A 24929-nucleotide genomic window follows, 5' to 3' on the forward strand; every position below is an offset into this window, starting at 1 on the left:
TGCCCCTTTTGCCCAGTGGAGTTGGGTCACCCACCTATACCACTGTCAGCTGTGTGTTGCACCTTGGCCACTGGGAAAAAACGGAATGAGACATACAGTAAGTGCAGCACCAGAGCGGGTGTTAGCCAGACCTGTGGGTTGATCTTGGCAACAGTATCTATGATCTGCAGGAACAAACAGAGCTGAAAGCTGGGAACAAAGTAGCTGCTTGGCATTAGATGCTGGGTTTTTTGTTTTGTTTTGTTTTTTTTTAATCTGGTGCTGGAGCCTAATATTAAACATGCAAAGTCTGCTTTTGTTTTCTCTTTTCTCCCCCTCCCCCCCACCCCAGATGCGTAAGATATTCAGTGCACTTTTCTCATGTCCCCCAAGGGGGCTGAGTGTGCAGAGCGCGTGTACTCAAGGGAGGAAGGGCACTGAAAAAGATGTTGGCCTGTGTGCGTCCATTCATTCACTGATGCTGCTCCTGGAGGGGCAGCGTGAAAGGCTCCTGTTCTCAATAAAGATGTAGGTGTCAGTGTATGCTGTTGAAATTACAACTGCGGCGCCCCCCTCCTGGGTGAGTCTTTGCAGGGGCAGAGTGGGCATGGAAGAAGAGAAGAACTTCGCGAGACGTTGTCACTAATGTATTCGAAATCTGAGTCTGAGAAATGAGCACAGTGAATGCGGCTTATGTCAGCCAGCTCTGTTACAGGCCTCTGCTACATCACGGTGCCACATTCCTTGTCTGTATCTGAAGCCGGGTTTGGGTTGTGTTGAATGATACTGAGCCATGGAAAGCTGGGGCAGGGTTGGGTCCTGTGTGAGTTGAGGACCGTTCTCCCTGGCAGAAGGTCAGCGCCATTAACAGACCAATCAGCATCTTCTCTGAAAATAATTAGCTGCTGTAAAAGGTTTTTAATAAAAGTGGGAGTCTGTAAGCTGCGGAGACTCTTGTAAATGTAATGACTTAAGCTGCTGTGAGATGCAATCAGAACCTTTTCCTGGGCCTCTTTGCTCCTCAGTTACCAAAGCATTATCCTGCACTAAATCCCCTTCAGTGTACAACGTGTATACCTGCAGAAGGGGATGTGGTTAGATGTTTGGCTGCATGTGTGTCTGTTCTCTGTGTGCTGTCACAGCTCTGCGCAGCGAACTGCCTAATGACCACAAGATCCATTAAGGTACGAAGGCATCCAACCAGGTTTTTTGCCAACAAAGCATGTTCCTAGCTCCCCGGATCAATGTCTACCGTTACACTAGCCCATGTATGCCCGTGACAATGGACACAGCTCAGTCAGTGGCGGTTCTTCCCACTGCCCCCTCAGGAGGCGAAAGACGCTCCCTCTGAGATACATCTTTATACACCAATACAAACAAATTACGTATTGCCCCATACGTATCAGGGTGCCACCCTCTGACCTTTTAGGTTGCCACCCATTACCTTGTACCTGTAGATTTGATCAAAACATCTCTATCCATCATGCTGTCATCCTGACCTTATCCTTAAGATGGGTCAGCGTGTTCCTGTTATCTTTGGGGAATGTGTTTGGTATTGAGGTGTTCTGGTGCCACCTTTCTAGAATGTGGTTGCGTATATATTCTTGTGCCTAGCACTACTTAGGAATGTGTGTTTCTGCAATAGCAGCCCTGTGCTTGCCAAATTCTGTGAGCTGGGCCTGCCTCTTGTTCACAACTTAACTTTGCTTTATATCAGCAAAGTTTTCACTACTTTAGCTCAGGCCTCTGATACGTGTTTCAGGGCCTCTTCTTATTATAGGGGGGCTGAATTGATGATGGGATCTAGAGTCTTTAGGCCATTGGTTCAGATCCAGTCCAGGTGGCATTATTGGCACTCTCAGCAAATTAGCAGAGAGGCTGAGCTCCCTTCTCAGAGCTAGGGGTGATCTCTCCTGCTTATCACACTACTGGGGGCAGAGGGTATCAGTCTGATACTACTGCTTATATTGTATGTGTTAGTCTGGGACTCGGGAAATCTGGGTTCAATTTCTATCTCTGCCACAGACTTCTTGTGTCACCTTGGGTGAATCACTTAACCGCTCTGTGCCTCAGTTCTCTGTCTGGAAAACGAGGATAATAATACATTCTGTCTTGTCTATTCGTACTGAAAGCTCTCCAGGGCAGGGACTGTCTCTTACTCTGTGTACAGACAGCACCCAGCACAATGGCACAGTGAGCTCAGATACCATATACAAATGATAATAGACTACTGATGTCAGTTTAGCACATTTAACCCACACAGAATGCAGTGAAAATTTGGGACAGGAGGAACTGAAGGCAGGAATTTCTGGTGACTTTTTAAAATTGTGTGTGTGTTGTGGATCTTTTTTTTTTTTTAAGTGGCTGATTAGTAACCCCTAAATTCTAAAAGCAGATGTTGCCTTTGGTGTGTGCCGAGCTGTGTTTCAAAGGTGCTTTTGTCTCCAATGAAGGTAATGCAAGAGTGGAAGAAATATAGTGGAAGAAAGACTTCAGCAGAATCTCCATGCTGGGTAGGCCCAAGCTATGCAAACAAAATCATGCCAGGATTTTGGACATGCTGTCCAGCCAGCAGCATAGTTTAGGTGCCAGGAGCAGTGGGAGTGAGTCATGGGTTGTGAATCTCTCTTGGTATCTTGCATTGGCCTCTGTGGAATCCGTAAGGGAAGAATTAACATCCATTTCCCCTGACAACAGTGCCTTGCCCCATGTTTAATTGTTTACTTTCTTGCTTGCGGGCTGCACCCTGAACTCCCCCAGATGCCAAGGGGAGCTGTGCATGCAGTCACAGAGCAGCGTCTGGGGCTCTTAGTGTGTGCAAATGCTTGTGTTCTTAGTGCCATCGCTGAAGGAGGTGCTTTAGATAGAACTGATAACACAGTGGATTGAGGTGCCACAAACATTCTGAGCCGTGTTGTCTTTAAAAAAAACCAAGACCCTGTTTGGATTCCTACCCTGTTTGGATCCCCACCCTCTTCCCCCTGTTTGGTTCTCTGTCTTCTGATTAGGTAACTGCATAACAACAGGAAAACATTTGCCTTTGTGTTTGCAGACTTCTCTGCAGTGGCAGTAAATCAAGCCCTGGAGTGGGAAGGGATGACTTCAAAGGTGTATTGAAATGCAGCCTAGTAAGAGGCGGAGCTGCCCTCTAGACTGAAGCTGTATTTTGGGTTCTGTAGCCCCACTGACACCAGTCACCTTGTAATCCCAGGAAGCCCACACCGTGATATGCAAGGGAGTTTAGGAACCTCTCCTCCTTCAGGGGGCACATCAGTTTGAGTCCTCTCCCACACTTGGCCTTGCCTACACTGGGGATTTGCCAACCACTGAGGCAACTGCACCAGTGCAACCCCCCCAGCTTCCCATGTCTACTGTAGGGGTATCAGCTGCTCAGATGGCTGAAGTCAGGGCAAATCCACACTGTAGACAAGGCCTTTCTCTGTGTTTGGGGAGGAGAAACCATTTGACTGCTTTCCCTTGAGTCTGTGGCTGCTGTGTGAGCCCAGAGGTTGGGTATCAGTACTGTAGGAAACCTGCTGCTGTAGTGGCTGGAGAAGGGTGCAGGTCTCCCTGTGCCTGGTCCTCAGATGCAAGCTCTGGGATGTGTAGCAAACACTACCCGTCTTCACCATCCACTCTTGAGGGATTGTTCGCACCGGGAGTTACACTAGTGTAACTCTTTCAGTGTAACTATACTGGTAAAATTCTACCTGTATAACGGGTGACACTGTCCAGTATAGACAAGCCCTGAGAGTGTTAAATATCTCTGGCCAATGGGAGGGGAGCCAGCACACAGCCCAAGGCCATTAATATCGCAGCAAGGTTGTATTTCAGCCCCCACCCCCCTTGGGCCAGCCTGTACTTGTGTTCCTTGTAGCTCCCTGTTCAGATTCTTTCCTTCTCTGTGTTTGTGCTGCGATAATTAGAGTCCAGGTTGATTGTATGGGGCCTTCTAGCGAGATGCTGTTTTGTAACTCGTGTGAGGCTGATGTGAGGAGTTTGTTCAGTTGCACTCGTACGGCCCTGATCTTGCTGCCTTTGCAGTCAGTAGCAACCTACCCGTCAACTCATTTCAACAGGAATGGAATTAGAGCCTAGTGAGGTCGTCATGGCTACTTTCAGCATGACGTTTAGATTTAAGCCAACCTTTGCAGACATGACTAGTGGCTTGGGGTTGTTGTTTTTTTTGTTTGTTTTTTATGAGCCTCATTTTTCAGTTGCTCAACTTAAAAGGGCCTGACTTTCAGAAAGTGCTGAGCTCCTGCCCTCTGAAAAATAGGCCCCTTCAAATTATCACCATGTTGGGCACTCAAAAATGGAGGCATCTAAAAATCACTGGTCACTTCTAGACACTTTGGCCGTAGCTTTCCTGAAAATTCTCACTATTTCTGTTAAAAACGGAGGACTGGAAAGATCCCATTCTTAGTGCTGAGATCTTAAAGGTCGAATTTAAACACCACAGCTCTGGTTGTTCCCCCAACCCCACTGATGCCATGGGGATGATTTGGGAAGCAGATGGTGAGCCAGCGATACCTCGGACAGTTGTCACATTGGCATCTTCCCTTTGAACTCTGCTAGTATTGAATGAACTTAAAGAAGCAGGCAGAGCCATCTGCAAGAGCGGAACCGTTGGAACAAGCTACCAGGCATGTGGTGGATTCTCCATCTCTTGATGCCTTCAGGAAGGCATCCAGTCTTCACTTGGAAGATTATGCTTTAGTCAAATCAGTTATTGGGCTCAATAGAGGGTTACTATATGAGATCATCTGGCCTGTGTTATACAAGAGGTCAGACTAAATCAATAGTCTTCAGCCTGTGGTCCACGGACCCGTGGGGGTCCACAGACTGTCTTAAGTTTTCCAAAGGGATCTGCACCTCCATTTGAAATTTTTTTTAGGTGTCCGCAAATGAAAAAGGGTTGAAAACCACTGGGCTAGATGATCTAATGGTCCCTTCTGGCCTTAAACTCTATGGGGAGAAAATAGAGGGAGTGAACCCAAAACTGCTTTTATACTTCGTCTGTGATGAGGCTACCTCCTTCCTTCTGGGGTAACCAGAGAGATGGAAGGATGGAAGAAACCCCATGTCGGCTAGCTGCAGAAATCCAGTCCAGGATTTCCCAGCCATAATCAGAGTGCTGACTAACAGACAGCGCTGGAATGCAGTGGATCTCTTCTCTCAGCTACAGATCAGTGGTGTATTAATTCTCAGTAAGGATCGTGATTCGCTGAGGTGGCTTCAGAGTCTACTTTGCATACTGCTAAAACTGCATCCGCTCTGCGAGGCGTGGCACCACCTTAACTGTACCGATATAGTTAAAGCAGCACGAAGTTGTGTGTCGACAGTTCCTTAGTGACGAAGCATTCACTGGTACCTGTAGGGACAGTGGAGTATGAATGGGGGCAGAGAAGGAGTATGGCATCTTTCAGAGGAACCTGATTTACAGCTTGAATGGTGCCAAGTATCAGAGGGGTAGCTGTGTTAGTCTGTATCCACAAAAACAATGAGGAGGATGCCTCTGAAGAAGTGGGTTTTTAACCCACAAGAAAGCTTATGCCCAAATAAATCTGTTAGTCGTTAAGTTGCCACCGGACTCCTCGTTGTTTTTGATTTACAGCTTGTTTGAGTGTGCTGTTCCCCCGCCCCTCCTAACATTGGCACTCAGCCAGCTTGTAATTGCCTTTAAACAGCCCATGCCTTCCCCTTGTTTATTCACATGCTGATACTTCCCTGTGATGTTTGCAGGCTGCTCTACAAACAGCTGAGTAAATGGTTTTGTCGATCCATTAAAGTTTGCTGCAAAAGAGAGGGGGAGGGAGGGATGGAAGGAACTTCTATTTCTAGCAACGGGGTGTTAATTTTGGTTCTAAGGAGGATTATTTTAGAGGCAGCTCAGTCCTGAGTTTGCTGCACATAACATGTTGCTGTTGCTACAGCAGCAGAGAGAGAGGCTCCCACTGCTTCAAGAAATGAACTATCATTTAATTTGCCCTTGAACAGGCTCAATATTTGATTTAAAAAAATTTTTTTTTTTTTTTTTAGTAAATGATCTCAACTGTGGAAAAAAGAGAGAGAGAGAGAGAGAGAGAGCTACTCAAAGCCTTAATCATAGCCGGAGATACTCAGGCTTCAAAAACGGAGCCCTCAGAGAAATGGAAACCAGAGACATGTTGGGCACCTGTGAGTCTATCCAGATAGGAGCAACTTTAGATTGCTTTTGGCATTCACAGAACAGCGCAGTGGGTAGACGGTCGCTTATGGGCTTGGGGAAACAAGCACTGAATGGTCGGATTGTGTTATCATGTGGGTTGGTATGACGAGCAGTGGCTACAGCACTTCTGGATGCGGAAAGCCACCTTTCTGGAGCTGTGTGTGAAGCTCACCCCTGCACTGCGATGCAAGGACGCCAGAATGAGAGCCTCCCTATCAGTAGAGAAGCGTGTGGCAATCGCTGTGTGGAAGTTGGTGACTCCAGACTGCTACCGGTCGGTCGCGAACCAATTTGGTTGGAGTGGGGAAGTCAACCATTGGGGCTGTGTTAATGCAAGTGTGCAGGGCAATAAATTGCATCCTGCTACAAAGGACTGTGACTCTGGGAAATGTGCATGAAACAGTGAATGGGTTTGCATAAGTGGGTTTCCCTAACTGTGAAGGGGTGATAGATAGCACACACATTCCAGTTTTGCCACCAGACCACCATGTAACTGAGTACATGAATAGGAAGGGGTACTTCTCCATGGTATTGCAGGTGCTCATGGTTCACCATGGGCATTTCACTGACATCAGTGAGGTGTGGTCCGGGAAGGTGCATGATGCACGCGTCTTCAGGAACACCGGCCTGTACAGAAAGTTGCAAGTGGGGACTTCTTTCCAAACCAGAAGATTACAGTGGGGGATGTTGAAATGCCCACAGTGATTCTGGGAGACCTGGTATACCCCTTACATCTGTGGCTCAAGTGGCTTACACGGGACGCCTGGACAGCAGTAAGAAGTGGTTCAGCAACAGGCTGAGCAGGTGCTGGATGACAGTGGAATGTGCCTTTGGCAGATTAAAGGCACGCTGACGTTGCCTTTAGGGCAGGTTAGACCTTAATAAAGATAATATTCCCCTGGTCATAGCCGCATGTTGTACATGGCATAATCTCTGTGAAGCTAAGAGTGAAAGGTTTGCTCGGGGTGGAGTGCTGAGTTAGACTGGTTAGCTGCCAGATACCAGGGCTATCAGAAGGGCCCAGAGGGGGGCAGTTCGAATCAGGGAGGCTTTGAGGCAACACTTTGAAAATGAGAACCAGTAATATAGATCTCTTCGATGGGTGCTGCAATGTTACATTACGTGTAGTTTTCCTAGGAAGCAATGGTGACATTTTGGGCTTTACATTCTAGTAAGCAAATGATTAAACTGTCTGTGTATGTACTGGTAGTGCCTACTATCTCAATTTGTAGAGATCAAATAAAGATATTATAATTCAAAAACTTTGCTTTTATTGCACAAGAAACAGCACACACAAACACCCAGATGTCTGCTGGGAAAGGAGAAACCAAGGAAGGGCAGACTTTCATAGCTGTGTGTAGGTCCAGCCGTCATTGGGAAAGTTCTCCAATGGGGTGTAGTGAAGGGGAAACCTAGAAGTCCCAGATCGTGGAAAGGACTGTGTGGGTGGAGTTTGGAGGGGGTGGGGGGTGGCATGGAAAAGTTCTGAATGTGCTGCAGGGGAGGGCGGGCTCAGATCTGCTCAGTCTGCAGCATTATTAAGGACTTCAGCACCTGCGTTTTCTACTCCATTACTTTAATCATCCACTCAGTAGCATCCTTAATAAACTCCTGATTCTCTTTTCTGTCCTGCTGTTTAGCTTCCAGCAATCCTGGTATTCCCTTTTCTCTGCATTGGAGTAGTGCAATACCTCCCAGAACATGTCTTCTTTGCTGCATCTTGGGCACTTTCTTATCTGGCGGAGACGCTCGGCAGGGGTCCGTGGGGTGCTCCTGAAGGCCACATCTGCCAAAACACAAGGGACAATGCACAGAAGTGGGATTGTTAAACTCACACACAACATTGAAATATTTCAGTTAAATACATCTTTTGCAACATAACAGTCACTTTCTCACTGACCCTTGGCAGGCACACATCTCTGTGAACACCCAAAGCACGGTGAGTGTTGGCGGGGGTGAGGGGGAGTGGCGCTGCACATGGGGGGGAAAAAAGCACACACTCTGCAAGGGTCGTGGTGCAGCCGACTAGGGAAAAAATTCTAAAATTCCCCACACTTTTCCACAGGCGGGGGTCATTGTAGCAGATATCTCGCTGCTAAAGGGAAGCAGGGAAATGAGGGCACATCTACTCCACGCTTGTGGCTTCCGCCCTGCTCCTTATGCTGCTCGCCTGTGTGCCGCTTTGGTCCTTGCACAAGTGATTGCCAAATGGCGCGGGAAAGTTTCCTGCAACAGGGGAAGGAACAAAGCAGCAAACCTTCGGCAGAGGATTGCTAGTACCTCCCGGAAACTTTCCTGGAGACCTCTGGAGGATTCCCGAGAAATGTCAGTATGCATCAACACCCTGTTCCGCCGTACTGATTAGCTACACAGGGAAATGTCCAGCTCACAGAAACACAGCTAGCCTCCCACATTTCTAGACCCTGAACCCACCTCCACACTACACAAACCACAGCCACTTACCAGGCCTCTCCTCTTCTGCTTCTTGCTCGCCAGAGAGCAACTGCTGAGACTGGCTAGTCACCTCTGGAGTGGAGAACCATTCCTGGCTGCCCGTCCCATCGGGCAACCCCGCTGGGAGCTCCACATAGTCGTCTAACTCCACCTCTTCATCAATAACTTTGTCCTCCAGGTTAGGTCCTCTTTCCGCCACCTCCAGGACCGCCGAAGTATCTACGGGGCTCTTGGAAGTGGAGTCGCCACTGAGGATAGCATCTAGTTCCTTATAGAATCAGGAGGTCTTAGGTGAAGCACTGGAGCAACAGTTTGCCTCCTTTGCCTTATGGTATGCCTGCCTCCATTTCTTTATCTTTACTCTGCACTGCAGCATGTCCTGATCATACCCTTTTCGCGCAAGCCTCGAGAAATGTGCCCATTGGTATCCAAGTGTCTACAGTTCAAGCACAGCTGTGACTGCACAGCCTCCTCTCCCCATAAACTGACCAGATCCAGCAGCTGCGCAGTGGTCCAAGCAGGAGAGTGTTTGCTGTGGTAACCTGCCATGGTCACCTGGAAAGATGTGATGAGACTTCTTGGAATTTCAAAAATTCCTGGGGCTTCTAAGGGGGAGGGGCAGATGGTTGTTTATCTGGCTGCAGGGCAGTGGAATTCAAACTGCTGACCAGAGCAGTCGCGGTGGGCATTGTGGGACACCTCAGGGCGGCCAGTTAAAGTGATAAAATCAAGCGTGGTGTCTACACTGGCACTTTGAGAAAAATGTAGAGGAAAAAGATTTATGTCTCTCATGGGGGTGGGTGTATTTTGTTGCCAAAACCGGGCATTTTTCCCGACAAAAGTCACATAGCAGTGTGTATGCGTTCATTGGGGGGAGCGATAGCTCAATGGTTTGAACATTGGCCTGCTAAACCCAGGGTTGTGAGTTCAACCCTTGAGGGGGCCATTTAGGGATCTGGGGCAAAAATTGGGGATTGGTTCTGCTTTGAGCAGGGGGTTGGACTAGATGACCTCCTGAGGTCCCTTCCAACCCTCATATTCTATAATTCTTTTGTCAACAAAACTTGGTAGTGTAGACAAGGCCTTAGTCTGCCTGTGCCTTAGTTCCCTTTCTGTTAAATGGGGACAGTGCTGCACTACCTCACAGGAGTGTTGTGAGGATAAATACACTAATGGGGGTGTGGTGCCCTGCCCAGTTGCTATGACGACTCTGGGGGCTATAGAAGCACCTTAGCAGCTATTGCATCTTCCAGTGGTTCTTGAAAATATGTTTTATTGCTCTGGTTAAAGTCTAATAACTGTGAATTATCACTGCATGATAACTAACTGCCAGCATTGGCGTACACCTAACACTGCATGTAGATCCAAAAATATGCCTGGCTTGGGGACCACCCCTGCGTCTCCCGCTGGCGCATCTGGGAATTAGCTCTGTCCATTGTGGAGCGCCCTCTGCCGGTGGTGTCCCGTCCATCATCTGCTCCCCCATTGGTACCCGGACTCGTGTTGCTCCCCGCTCGGCAACATCTACTTCAGGACACTGCCCTCCGGCAGTGCCCCCCTTGTCCATCCTTACCCCTTTAACAGCAGGTTTAACAGCAGTCTTCCAACTTGCCCCTGCCGCAGTGGCCAACCACAACCTCCAAAGTCTAGCCCCTCTGCTCAAGAGCCAGTTGCAGTCTGTCATGGCCACTCTTTCATGGCCAGGTACAGTACCGGGGGGGAAGGAGGGGACCCAGGCCTGCCCACTACTCTGAGTCCCGACCCAGGGACCCTCTAGTGGCAGCCTCTCTGCCCTCCTTCTCTCCTCTTGTCTGTCCATCCTCCCAGGGTCACTTCCCTGCTGACCCCTTGCACCCTCTAGGCCCTTCTAGTCAGGGTCTGCAGTCTGACAGGTATGGGGCTGGAGCTTTCCTCTGCTCCCCCAAGCCTGCGCTGCGCTGCGCTGCGCTGTCTGAGGTGCTGGTCCCCTTAGCTCCCTCTGAAGGTCTGGGAGAAACTGACTGCTTCTCTCCTGGACAGCCTTTATATAGGGCCTAGCCTGGCCCTGATTTGCTGCCCTCTGCTCAGCACTGATTGGCTTCCCCACAGGCCCTCTCTGATTGGCTGCCATTCTGTGCAACCGCTCTGGCCAGTTGTAGCCCAATCTTGCCTGGGGGTGGGGCACCACCCCACCACAGGAACTAAGATGATGATGAGGGATCTGTGAATAATAAATAGAAAGCACCTTCTATAAGAGCTCTGTGGACTCAGTTCAGCTAACAGTGTTTACCTGCTGAGCTTAAAAGTTACAATGCAGTTTGGCTAGCCAGTGTCGATGAGGTGAAACTGTCTTGTAAAAAGAGCTTGATGTACACTTGAGAAATTCAACTGGTTAAGGCCCTTAGAATATTCGTTGAGCACTGCACCCACACACACACATTCCCCTAACTGTCTGCAGGTCTGTTACAAACCGTCTAACCAGTTCAGTTTGAACTGATTTAGTGCCATCATGGACTCAGAGAAGCTGAAAGGATTCAACGAGTCCTACCACAGTCCACCGGGGACCTTGGGGAATGGCCCCAATGCGTCGTCTGTGGGAACTGAGTGGGAATGATCAGGGAGTTGATCAAGACAGCATCAGTCTCGTATGGAGGGGCGCATAACTTCCATGGATTCAGCACGGTCAATGCAGATGCACTAAATCGCTTGTGATTAAACTGGCATAATGCACTGGATCCAGTTCTCGAGTGTAGACAAGAGCCCTGCTCTTTAAATAAGGGCTTTGAGTGGAGATGGATAGCATGGTGTCGAAAACACCAGAGGCCAGACTACCTAAGTGCTCCCTGTCTAGGCTACCACTGCCACCACTGCGGAGCTACACCAGCAGTAGTAACTACGGGGAACTTGGAGGGGAAAAGGAAGTGTCCTCACAGCAGGTTTGTGGTGTCTGTCAGCTGAGACTGACCTAACTCATCCACTGTTCCTCAGGTCCGGATCTCAAGGAGCTCTTTGCAAACACACAGCAGGCCCTGAGCTCTGGCACTTCTCGTGAAGAGTGAAAAGCCTTTTATTATCCCTCTTTTCAGCTCAGTGGCTGGTGAAGTGGTTCCTGTGTATAAATAGTATAAAGTGCTCTGAGATCCTTCTGGATGAAAGGAGCTTTCTTTCAGACATAAGGATGCGGTTTGCATGGAAGAGCTTTCATTAAATCCACGCGTGGAGTGCCCATCTCCAAACCTGCTCTGTCTGCAGCCCTGTATTTTTGCACTGTGTACCACCTTCAACTGTTTTGGAATCTGTTTTGAGGGACCCATTGCTTTCCAGAGGATCAGGTTCAGGGAGCTGTGGCCTGTAGCCTCCTGGCCTAGGGTTGCCAATCCTCCAGAATTGCCCTGGAGTCTTCACAAATTGAAGATGAATCTTTAACTAAATCTTTAACTAAAGGCTATGTCATGTGATGAAACCTCCAGGAATACAGGAATATGTCCTGCCACGGCAGCCGCCAGGAGCTGGGGCTGGGAAGGAGGGGAGTCTCTCCCTGGTGGCCGCAGCTCTGGAGCTGGGGAAAGTCACCTCTTTCTCTGGCCGCTGCAGCCCTGCATGTCCCAAATTCCCTTCACCCCCTCTTCTCACCCCACTGCCCCCTCCCACCTACCTCCTATTCCCCCCAAGGCCACCACCTCACTTTCCATGTGCGTCTTCTTGGGCCAGGCACCTAATTAGTGGCCCTTCATTCTCTCGTGTTCAGCCGCCCCGGCTTGCACCTTAGAGCGAACTATCTGTAGACCACCTGAATGGAGCTTGTGGACCACTGGTGGTCTGTGGACCACAGTTTGAGAATCTCTGCACTAGAGCATGCTTCCATTCAAAAACCAAAGAGGAATCAGAAGATGGGGAGGGGAGTTCAGCTCCATGTCCATTCCATACGCCTGCCCTTGAGTAGCTTCCTTGTCTCATATAGTTTAAGGTTTTGATCACACTCATGCTTTTCACCACCCCATTGGTGGTTTGACTTTCAAGCGTGTTCTAACTGGTTGAAATGAAAAACGCATTTTGCATCCTGGGGACAATTCTCCTCTTGCAAGGGGAAAGGGCATGGGGGCAGGCAGCACCATGATGAGCTTCAACAAAGGGCAGAACACAGCTGAAGTTCCTGAAGATTTCAGGCCCAGCATGTCATGGGGAGGCAGGACTGGACATTTGGCTCATGAGTTGCTGCACTGTCTGAGCCTCAGTTAAGAGTCTGAGAGCTCTTAGAGCTAATGAGCGCTGCCAGGAGTGCAGACAGCCAGGGGAAAGATCTGGTGGAGACCTGTGTACACATGTAATGACTCTGAATCTGGCTGAGCTAGACTGAAGGGCTGGTCCTAGGAAATCAGAGCCCTTGTCTGGAGTGCTGGGCTTTGAGGCTGGCAGCTTTACCTCAGGGAGGAGGAGAAAGCAGACAGTGGTGCTCTGTCACTCAGTGTCGGTCAGCTGGTGTAGAGTGTGTCTGGAGAAGAGGTTGGCAACCTTTCATTACTTTTTTTTTTTTTAAACATTGCTGACGTTGCCCATTTGTTTTTAAATGGCTCTCCTAGGAACACAGACAGTAGAGGTAGGAAGGTCCCTCCTAGCTCACCCAGCCCAGCTCCCTGACAATTCTAGCTACTCTGAAACCTGATTTATATTCCAGTGCTTTTCCCAGGTGACTTGCAAGCATCTTAAATGTTGGGGCTCCTCCCACTTATCTTGGGAGACTGTTCCATGATCTAAGACTTTGTCTATATTACTGATTACTTCGGTATAACTCATTTTGCTCAGGGGTGTGAATAATTCACAACCCTGAGCAACGCAAGTTATACCGACCTAAGTACTGGTGTGGATAGCACCAGGTCAGTGGGAAAGCTTCTCCCACTGGCATAGCTACCACCTCTTGCAGAGGCTGCAGTTACTAAACTGACAAGTCTACCGTCCGCTTAGATCATCTCCATCACAAGCGCTCCAGCCTTGCAGCTGGGCCACTGTACATGCTGCATTGTAGATGTGGTCTAATAGACTCTTCGCTGCCAGGAAGTTAACTCTGCTTCTTCCAGGGTTTTTTTGTTTTTGGCAGAGAGGGGGAGGAGGAGAATAAGGGATGTTGGAGGTACCTGAGACTTTATCCCTTGTACTTCCCTGTGGGCCATATTCAAACTCCTAGCAACTTCAAGGGGCATCTGCCTGACTAAAAACTGGGTGAGAACCTGGGGTTTTGGCCTTTGGGTAATACTTACCCCTTTTCTTCCAGGTGTGTCACAAAGACCAATCCTTATAACATCCCAGCAAGGCAGGTTAGTCAGTATTAATGAAGACCAAGAAGTGAAGTGACTTTCCCCAAGCTTCAAAGTGAGTTAATGACACAGCCGGAATAGAATGCAGGGAGTCCTGATCCTGTGCTCAGACTGCTGGATCACACCACCTTTGCAGGGGATAAATCAATGCCAAAGCCCCATCCTCACCCCCAGCAGCATTGCCAGCAGGGGCAGAGATTTCAGGAGAGAGAAAAACTCTTGCATGTGGAATCCGCATGTGTCCAGCATTTTGAGAAAAATCTCAGATTCACTTGTTTCCTGTTGTTCTGCAGCTAGGAGTGTGACTTTAAAGACAACAGAAGTAAACAGTGTTCTATTCTGGGGTGGGGAACAGAAGCAGTGGGAGTAGAAACAAGTCAGCTCAGCCATTAACACTATACTTCTGCTCTCCTTTAACTCGCAGAACCCCAGACAATATTTTTGTTTGAGGGGGATGTGTGCAAACTGCTTACAAGTAGGAATTCCAGTTCCCCAGCTGAATCTCCACAAGCAGCTAAAGGGCAAGGCAAAGGGTGGGGTGGGGTGGGGGGAAGAAACTGTAGCATTCACACTGGGAGGATACATTAATGTTAGCTTTTCAGAGAGGCAGACTGATCATGGGAGGATGGGGATTTTTTAATTCTGTGTTTTGTACGGTGTTTATCACAGGGGGGTCCTGGTCTGCAATATAAATAAGTGGCTTTAGGTGAATTCCTGCCCCCTTCTCCCCTTTCATGTCCTGCGGTTTGTGACGAAGGATTCCCAAACCTTGCCAAGTGCAGATTATCGGGAGCCTCAGGGCTGCACCTGATTTGGGCTGTAATTAGTTGTAGCCATTCTTAGTCTTTCTGTGAAGATGCAGCCCATGGAGACTTCAAGTCCCCGCATGCAGTGCTCTCTCTGGAGAACAGGCAAGTTGTCTAAACTCCTCCCCATTTCCTCCCCTTCCAAAAAAAAAAAAAGAAGAAAAGAAAGAAAAGTTGGAGCTGGCTACCCATTTGACTTCAGCGAAAGTCCTGTAGGGTTTCATTGCGAAGACTCCAGGAGAGGGCTACAGAAATGCAATAGGCTTGTATAGAAATTATTCTCAAAAGCCTGTAATATTTAGTGGAGAATGAGATCCTTTCTGTAGGTTTGTTTTTAACCCGGAGGGCTAGTCAGTTCACAATTGGGGGAAGAGGCCTTAGGCAGGGTGGGGAGGCAGTGGCAGGTAAATCACAACGGTGACCTATGTCCAGGCAGTACTGCTTGGGCTTATGTCAGGTTTGAGGGGCCTTTTCAGCTGAGAGAGACACTGTGTTGCTGAGCATGATACAAAAACCTAGACAGGCAGGGGAAGTCAGACAGGAGCCAGATCTGGATCAGCTGTTCTGGGCTGTCATTAGCCTGTTAATAAGATCACTCGCTGATAACTCATGGTTGGACAGGGACTGGCTTGGCATATAGGCCCGAATTCTTGGTCCCCCAACTCCTGTGCTTGGGACAGAGCTGGGGGCTGGGAAAAGGTGACTTAAAACCACGGTTGTGCGCTGCATGTTTTGGAGCAAAGCTGGGGGCCCTTCCTGGCTCTGGGTGTCAGCCTCAGAACTGTTCTATCTCTGTTGGTTTCTGGAGCTCCTGATGAGCTCTGGCAATTGGTGAATAATGGTAGAACTGTGAGCTCTGGCCATGTGCCCCATTTCCATCCCTGCTTGCCCACTTCCGCCCACTCCATACCCCTGGCCCAATCCTGACATGCCCCCTATGCCAGGGGCTGGGAGCAGAGCTGGCTTGGAGTCCTTATGCCAGCTCTACACTGGCTGGGGTGTCTTCCCGGGCAGGGCATATTCTCCATGGGCTTTCTCAGGGAGCCATTTCCACCCCTTCTTAGGCTCCTTTGTGTTGCCAGAGTGCACCTGTGCTGTGGTTTAGGCAGCCTTGACAGAAACATTAGCTGGGTTTACTTGATGTTACAGACATGTGAATATAAACCCAATGACTGGCTGCCCCTTTCTGGGAGCTTCCGACACTAGAGGGCTACCTATCATATCTCCCAGAGCTGCAGCCTGGGCCTTCCTCTTTTCGTCCTTCCAACGCACACATGTAGCATGCTTTGTGAGCAGACGCTCTGATGTTACAGAATGAAGGTTTGATGGAGATGCGTGCTATTAGCTTTTTAATATAGGGAAAGGGAATATTTTTTTGCTGAGGGCTGTCTTCCTTCTTTTTCAGTTGTTCTCTTCCCTGTATCCCATTGAAGACGAGAGCAGGTGAAAGAGAAAGACATCCCCGTGGAGAACTGAGAGGTCTCATTTGTGTTCCAACTTTTCCTCCCCCTGAAAGGTGAGTGAAGCCGTGTTTGTTTCCCCTTTGAGCATCCCCTTTAGGCAGATAATAGCACTTAGCATTTATGCACTACAGAGCACTTCACAAGCAGCCCTTACAATGCAGCTGGCGGGAAGGCTGTATTTAATGGTTCATAGCTGTTTTCAGTGTCATAAAGCACCCAAGGGCAGAGGTGATAAGCAGCAGGATGACATTTTTTAAAATAAATCCTAGCTGGTAGATCGGGGAGTGCTAGTGGGATTTTCGTTTGGCACAGAGAGGTTAAGGGCTGGATTTTCAGAAGTGCTGAGCACCTGTAATTGCCCTTCAGCTTCTCTGAAAATTAAGGCCTTAAGTGATTTATCCAAGCCCAGCAAGTGGTTGGCAAAACCAGAACTAGAATTTAGTTCTCAGGTGAGACTATCTTGTGCATTACGTATGTGGGTGAAGATGGGCTGTGAAGTCCACTATGGACCTTACAGTACAGCTGCACTGCATCTGTCCAGCACTTAGCTACTGTGGCCATGGGTGCCACCAAAAGGTTGAACAGCTGTGAACTCTATTTTCTGCCTGACTTGTGTTTAACTGGGGAGAAAATAAAGACACATCATTGGGCACACCCTGGATGCTGCTTGCCTCCTAGTTGCTATTCATTAAGTGTTGCCTTTTATGGCCTGGGAGTTATTTAATTTACTTAGGTTAAGAAACAATGCCTTACCTCCCCATCCATTAGACATAGCTTCAGGGCAGGCTATGCAGAAAAGTCTTCAGGACCGGCTTGCTTTCTTTGCTGTCTAATTGACTCCTGGTACGGGGCAGGTAGAGGCAGATTCATTGAGCCACTTTGTGTGTGTGACTAGACAAGTGCCTATAACCTATTTGAATGCAGGAGCATGTGCTTTCATAGCCTTGGCATGTGCACATACATAGATGAGCTAACAAAATCCAGTGGGCTGGGGTGGGACCCCACAACAAGATCTTGAGACGCAGGTGCCTCAGCCCAGGATAATGGATGCTACAGTACCATGTTTAGGGCTGGACTGTCAAGTGCCACAGTTGGGGTTATTTTCGAAAGTGCTCAGCTCCTACTGTGTTACTTAAGCTATGGCTACACTTGCAGATGTAGAGCGCCGGGAGTTGAACCAGCCCTCGGAGACAGCAGTGGGGAAAGCACTGCTGTGTGTTCACACTGTGCTCCTTGTGACTGTGGAGCGTGTCCACATTAGCAGCTCTTGCAATGCCACAGACAGCAGTGCATTGTGGTAGCTGTCCCAGCGTGCAAGTGGCTGCAGGGTGCTTTGGGAAGGGTTTGCAATGCGTCATGGGGCAGACACAGCGTCACATGATGCCGATTTCCCAATCCCCTTGTTCCATGGGCATCCGACTAGATTGCCAGCTGCTTTTCAAATGAGGGGGTGGGGAGTGTGACAGGGAGTGTGTTGTGTGTATGTGGGGGGAGAGACAGTGTGTTTTCGGGGGCTGAGTGTGTCAGCATGCTACCTTGTAAGTTCAGACAGGGGGAAGGGGAAAACCCGACATCAGCCCCCACCCACACTCTCTCTCTCTCTCTCACACACACACACACAAACACACACACACCTCTGCAGCAGGAGCATTCCACAGTAAGGGTTTGCTTTGTGTCCCTGGGCTGTCAGAAACGAGCTTTGAAAGGGGATATCCGCATGCCTGCAGTCAGAGTTCAAAACAATGACCAGAGTGCCCACTGGACTTCAGGGGATTATGGGACGTTTCCGGAGGCCAATCACAGCACAATAATGCCACACGTCCTCCACACTCACACCCCTGTGCTCCAGCCGGGGCGCAGCAAGCTCTATGCTTCTCATGGAGGTGGATTACCAGGAGCGCTGCAGCGTCCAGGCACTCGAAGTGCCTTGCCAATGTGAACACCTCAGGAGTTATGGCGCCTGGGCCTGATTTAATGTGCTCTAACTTGCAAGTATAGACAAGGCCTTATGGCCATATTGTCGGAGGAGCTCAGCACCCAGCATGCCGAGGCCCCAAAGGATCATTTTAATGCTCCACATCGCTCCAGGGCTTTTCCAGCAATGATGCAGTTAAACATCATGGAAGGCATGGATGCTTACCACTGCTCAGGATCAGCTTCTTAGGTGCTTGGGCAAGGGGTTCAATACAAATGTATCTTTCCTTTGTCTATTTCCCTGAAGATGGGTGTTGCTCCCTACAGGGCAGCCTGGAATAGCCTCTCGCAAAGAGCTAGTCAACTCTGTGTGGTACAAGGAAAAGAAAATGCATTACACACACAAGGGAGGGTCCAGAAAGAACCACGTGTTTCCATGAATAGTTTCCTTGGCTAGTCACCAAGCATTCAGGAGCAGCCTGTACTGGCTAGGAGGAATAGATCAAACGAAGACAGCCATGATTACTCTGTGATTCATTGGCTACCACCCTTCCATGAATCATCTGTGCTTCATAAACCTGCAGCTGTTCTCTGTCTGCTCTTTGAAAACACACAGAGAGGAGGACCTCTTGTGTGCTTTTACTGCTCCTCTTGTCAGAACAGCTGAGCTTAGTTCTGCAAGATCCTCTGAAAAGTCCTTACCTGAGGCTTGTTAGAAACATCTGTGTGTGAGAGAGGGAATTTCCCAGGAGGCCTTGAGCAGTGGCAGAGGTTTTGGTGTAGAGGGTATGTAGTGACTGCCTCACCCAGGGTTGATTAGAGCCTAAGTTGAAAGTCCATTGCCCACCCCCCACACCAATGCACAAGATTATGGCAAGTCTGACATCTCCCACTTTAAATACATGGGACCCTTGGGAGGTGTCAATCAGCAGGGGATCTGGCCCAGGGCAGGGAGAGTGAAATACTAAAAAGGCAACCCAGCGACAGTAACAGGCTGTACTTTTGCTGTTCGGCAGTGAAGATGTCATCAAAGAGCCCCTATTTTTTGTGGGGGGGGGGGTCAGGGGGGATGGAAAAGTGCAGTCACCTAGTTAGACTGGGAGATTGGGTGAAGTGAAAATCTGATCCCATGGAGCTTAGAGGAAGTGGGTGCATTGTTCAAGATACACGGCAGATCCTCAGCGGGTGTCAATCAGCCAAGGGAGCTATACTGATTTACACTCACTGAGGATCTGGCTTACAATGATAACTTGCCGGTACTCAATAATGACAAAAATCAAAGTCGCCAATCCAGATCTCATTATTAATTATTGGTGTTACAGTAACACCTAGAGGCAGCAGTGAAACTCAGGGCCCCATTGTGCTAGGCTTAATGTGTGTGTGTGTAGAGAGAGAGAGAGAGTTTACAATCTAAATAGACAAGACAGGCAAATGCTGAGAGGAGACACAGAGACACTGAGCATGACTTGCCCAAGGTGTCCCAGTAGGACCGTGGCAAAACCAGGAATAGAACCATGGTCTCCTGACTCCTAGTCCAGTGCATTAGCTACTAATCCACAACACCCCTCTTCAAATTATGCTCTCCTCAGGGCAGCCCAAAACCATAAGCCGCTGTGTTATTCCTCTGCCTTAGCCAGTGTGCTTTGTGGGCGATTAGACTGTGTCAGCTCCCTGCCACACCAGTCTGTCCTCTTCAACCACAAGCTCCTTGAAAATCCTCCAGTCTTAACCTTGCTTTGCAGGTAGAAGTCAGTGAACCCCAGTAATTGAGTTCCCCAGAGATGTCTGTCTGTAGTTTCTAGTCCCTCTCACTGGATACTCGGAAATTATTACATTTGCTGCCCCGAAAGAGACAGTGTATACACCAGCCTGCTAGGTTAGCTGTGTACTCTCTATATTTAATATAATAGCACTGAGATAGTTTAGAGTAAAACTAAGAATAAGTTTATTAATAAAGAACAGAGATTTAATTGATACTAGGCAAGTATAAAAGAGAGAAAAAAGGGTTACAAAAATACCATATTTTCTAGAGCCTAAAATGTAATTCCTTAAAAGTTATACCTTTGCTTAAAACAGTTTCTCACTTAGAGCAAGTTAGCAGCAGCTCCTGGTCTTCAGGCCAAGAAGATCTACCATTCACAGGCTCAGAGGTTGCTGTTCCCCTAGTGATGAATGACTAGAATGTCTTTTTGTTTCCTCTATATTTTCTGTTGTTCATTGTCTTTGTCTCAAGAGCCAGGAAGACTTCCTGGGCATGCAGACTCACTAAACTGTTTCCTCCTCTACTTGATTGCTTTGTTTACCTTATATGTAAATGTACTTTCATTGTTCTCTGCCTGTAATCAAGCCAGTCAACAGTGAAATCCCCATTCCTTTGGCTAGGGCAGACATGCTGTATACACTGCCTCCAAAACACATTTGAAGAATGTGTTTCTAACACACACATACCACACACCTTTATATACAACCTCTACATACATCACACAATGATTTTTGGGACCAGCGTGTCACCAGTTTACATGTGATACCTTACACAGACATCTTTTAATTATATATCATCACAGCGTGTGGGGGTAATGAGTGTGTCAGGCCTGACACAATTTATGTTATATTGGGGCCTTTACCAGCGAGTATTGGGGGCTCTTAGGGTCACACCTCATCTCCCACTCAAGCTTATCTCTTCCAATGATATCCCGTCCTGGGGCATCTGACTGTCTCTTGGGAAGGGAGGGGAAAGGCTTGCCTTTCCCCCGCCTCTTCTCTTTATTAGTTGCTGTACATACGTTATAAGGATACACCGTAAAGTGCTGTATGGGGTGAGGACACCCTGCTGCGCCTCTCAGGAATCTCTTACTCCCAATATGTAGCAAGCAGAAGAGCAATTCGCCGGTACCGTTTACACTGAGCGCTCAGCATAGGCTTTGGCTTCAGAGGGAATTAAGAGCTACACACACCCCCTTCCTGGAGACACCTCACTGGGGGTAGGATGCTGATGAGGACAAAGAACCAAAAGGCTCCTCCTCGCTACATGTTGTTGTCATAGTGGTTTGGATCTTGCGGGGAGTGTAGGGGAAATCTAGTGCTGGTGGAAGTAAATCACTGGTAGCTTGATCCAGAAATAGCTGGGATAATTGCTCAGCAAGCTTCCCTCTCACACAGATCTGCCTGCACCTAAACCTTAATCCACCACGCCCTGCTATTTCATTCCTGCATCCCCTTACACAGCTCAGCCAGTTCACCTCAACTTTAACTCCTCTTCATCTCTTACTCTACTGTTTCTAGTTTCTCTCCTTTCTCCTGCCCCCACCCCTACCCCCCGGGTTGTGTTATTAAACCTCAGACCTAGCCTGCTGCTCCTCCTCCTGTCTTTGGTTTGGATCTTCTCTTGGGGAAAAATAGCCACTTGTGTTGCCTCATATCCAACTGTTGGGTGGATTCACAATGTGAATAAATATCTACTAGGGACTAAGACGTATTTCCATCACTGATTTAACGTACACTTACATCCAGGTTGCTGTATGTGAAAGACCAATGCACCAACCTACCATGGTTGCACTTTCTAACTAAAGCTGATGCAGTGTCAGGTGACTGCATAGTGCGGTTCTTTGTGGGAGCAAGAAAATGTTGCGGGGGGCATCTGTATCCTGGGATCCTATGAGGGTAGGAGTGGGCTCCAGTGTTGGGTGCTGGATGGTTCAGGGGATTAGCAAGGGTCTATTGTAGACTTTTCACATCTAGGTTGCTAGTTCAAATCCTATACAGCTTGGCAGTAACGGTTACAATTTCCTGGTTATTTAGTTAAATGAGTTTGTTGATCTCAGGAGGGTTCACATCACAATTTGCACTCCATGGCCCCCTTCCTGGCAGTCTTGGGCAATAGGTCAAGGACAGCATGGGCCCTAGAGACTGAATTACGTAGAGATTGTCTAGGAAGGTGTAGGCTGAGCCACACGGATAGCACAGTGTGTAGAAACTAGCCCCGCTGCTGCTGCTAAGTGTCCTGTGGTTAAACAAAGATTTTGGGACTTTAAATCTGTCACCTTCCAGGAACCTGAAATTCATAGGACCATTGTTTAAAAGGAGGGAAAAAACCCTCTGATATTACAAATCTGTTCAGAGCAGATGACGGCACTATCATCCGCTCCCTCATGCTTTTGCTCAGCAATGTGGTAATTAATCTTCTCTAAGGGCATGTCTATGCTGGCAGAGTTACAGCGCCGGGAGTGACAGTGCCGCTCAGAGAGCGCTGAAGGGAAACCGCTGTTGTGTGTTCACACTGTCAGCTGCCCGCATAATAGCGTGTTCACACTTGCAGCACTTGCAGCGGTATTCGGAGTGGTGCACTCTGGGCAGCTCTCCCACAGAGCACCTCTTCCTCTTCTGCCGCTAAGAGTTGTAGGAAAGCGGAGGGGGTCGTGGGGCATCCTGGGTCCTGTCCCAGTGCCCTGTGATGCATTGCTTCTCATCCCAGCAATCCCTGTGCTTCCGTCTGCATTTGGCGCCTTCTTTCAACGGTTTCTGTATTGCGCGCCCTGCCTCTTCGGGCTGCAGGAATGGATCCCGAACTATTGACCAGTATGCTACTCGCTCTGACCAACCTGTCACGAGTGGCAGTGGAGTTATACCTTAAACTACAAAGACAAGAGAAGTGTGACATTGATCTCACCACACGTAGTAGCTATGACACAAGATTGCTTGTGGCATTCACAGAGGTGCTGACCACAGTGGAACGCTACTTTTGGGCTCGGGAAACAAGCACTGAGTGGGGAGATCACATCGTCCTGCACATCTGGGATGATGAGTAGTGGCTGCAGAACTTTCAGATGAGGAAAGTCACATTCATAGGACTGTGATGAGCTCACCCCAGCCCTGCAGTGCAAGGACATGAGAATGAGAGCTGCCCTACCATTGGAGAAGCGTGTGGCGATTGCATGTGGAAGCTGGCTACTCCAGACTGCTACCAATCAGTCACTAATCAGTTCAGAGTGGGAAAGTCTACTGTTGGACTCGTGTTGACGGAAGTCTACAAGGCCATTAATCGCATCCTGCTCCGAAAGACTGTGACTCTGGGCAATGTGCGTGACATTGTAGATGGCTTTGCACAGATGGGCTTCCCTAACTGTGGAGAGGCGATTGATGCTATACATATTCCAATTCTGGCACAGACCACCTAGCCACTGAGTACATTCATTGGAAGGCGTATTTCTGTATGGTTCTCCAGGTGCTTATGGATCACCGTGGGCGTTTCACAGACATTAACGCAGCCTGGTCCAAAAAGGTTCATGATGCATGCATCTTTCAGAACACTGGCCTGTTCAGGAAGCTGCAAGCAGGGACTTTCTTCCCGGACCAGAAGATCACCGTAGGGCAAGTCAAAATGCCCATTGTGATCCTGGGAGACCCCACCTACTCCTTAATGCTGTGGCTTATGAAACCATACATGGGGCAACTTGACAGCAGCAAGGAGCGGTTCAACAACAGGTTGAGCAAGTGCAGAATGACTGTTGAATGTGCTTTTGGCCGCTTAAAAGCCCGCTGGCGCTGCCTCTGTGGGAAGCTGGACTGATGACAATATTCCTATGCTTATAGCCGTGTGCTGTACGCTCCATAATTGTGAAGGGAAGGGTGAAAGCTTCACTCATGGCTGGACCGCAGAGGCTCAGCACCTGGAGGCTGAGTTTGAACAGCCAGAGACCAGGGCTATTAGAGTGGCACAGCGCAGGGCCATAAGGATCAGGGATGTCTTGAAACAGCAATTTGAAGCTGAAAGACACTAATGCTCGTTGCTATGCTCGGGATTGCAGTGCTTGTAATGCTAGGAGGTGATTGGTGCAGACAATGTGGGTTTAACGTAATTGTATGTTGCTTTGCAGTGTTCTTTTTGCTTTCAATTAATAGAATAAAGATTGCTTTCAAACCAACACAATTATTTTATTAAAAAACGACAACCGGAGGAGAGAGTCAAGCCAAAAAAAACATAAGCAGTGAGGGGGATAAGGGAAGGGAAGGTTCCAGGAGATGGAGGGGTCGCAGGATGGCTAAAGATTTGTGTATGTCCAGGGGTCATATCCAACCTTCTCCTTTGGAATACAATGCAGCGGGTACTGTGCTTCAGCTGGGCCAAATTGCAGAGGGACAGGTGTTGAGTGCCGTGGGTAGTGGGAGTCCGCAGTGCTGGGCTGTGATGGGGGAGGAGCGGAATGCCGCGGGTATAGACTGGAGTCAGGAGGTTGATAAGAGTGTGTTGGTGGTGTCTGGGGGGAGCATGAGAAAGAGTTTTGCGACAGCGGCTGCAGGGGAGGGCAGGCGCAGAGCTGCTTGGTTTGCAGTGCTAGTAGCACCTGGAGCGTGTCTGCTTGGCGCTCCATAACCTTTAAGAGCCTCTCCGTGGCTTCATTCTGGTGCGCTGTGTTCTCCTTTCGGCCCCTCTTCTCGCTGTCCCGCCACTCCTTCAATTCCTGTTTCTCGGCACTAGAGTGCATCATGACATCATGCAGAAAGTCCTCCTTAGTTCTTGGCCGCTTTCTAATTCTGCACAGCCATTCAGCCGGTAACAAAGGGGGAGGCTGGACTCCCACGGTCATCTCTGTGAAGTTTAAATGCAACATTTTACAGAAGCAATATTGTTTGCAACACATAGAACACTAATTCAGGGATTTAAAACACAGTCAATACTCTTACACCTCTCACTAACTGGCTGACTCCAGGCAAGCACACATGAGCCACAAGACCCCCAAAATGATGAGTAGCGGCAGGGCCAGGGTAAATCATGCGTCCCGGACCCTGCTGTACACTGGGCACGTGGCTCTTG

At 48.7% G+C, this 24929-nt stretch overlaps 1 protein-coding gene across 2 annotated transcripts in view; it reads left to right on the forward strand.

The window, feature by feature from the left end:
- CD151 (CD151 molecule (Raph blood group)) overlaps positions 1 to 24929 on the forward strand; it is a 57043-nt gene that overhangs the window by 7227 nt on the left and 24887 nt on the right. For both annotated transcript variants that reach the window (XM_073347166.1, XM_073347167.1), the window contains exon 2: positions 16147 to 16257. The gene's annotated coding sequence lies outside the window, so the exon portion shown is untranslated. The remainder of the gene's footprint in view (positions 1 to 16146; positions 16258 to 24929) is intronic.

This window comes from Lepidochelys kempii, chromosome 6, assembly GCF_965140285.1.
Source record: "Lepidochelys kempii isolate rLepKem1 chromosome 6, rLepKem1.hap1, whole genome shotgun sequence".
Lineage (NCBI taxonomy): Eukaryota > Metazoa > Chordata > Testudines > Cheloniidae > Lepidochelys > Lepidochelys kempii.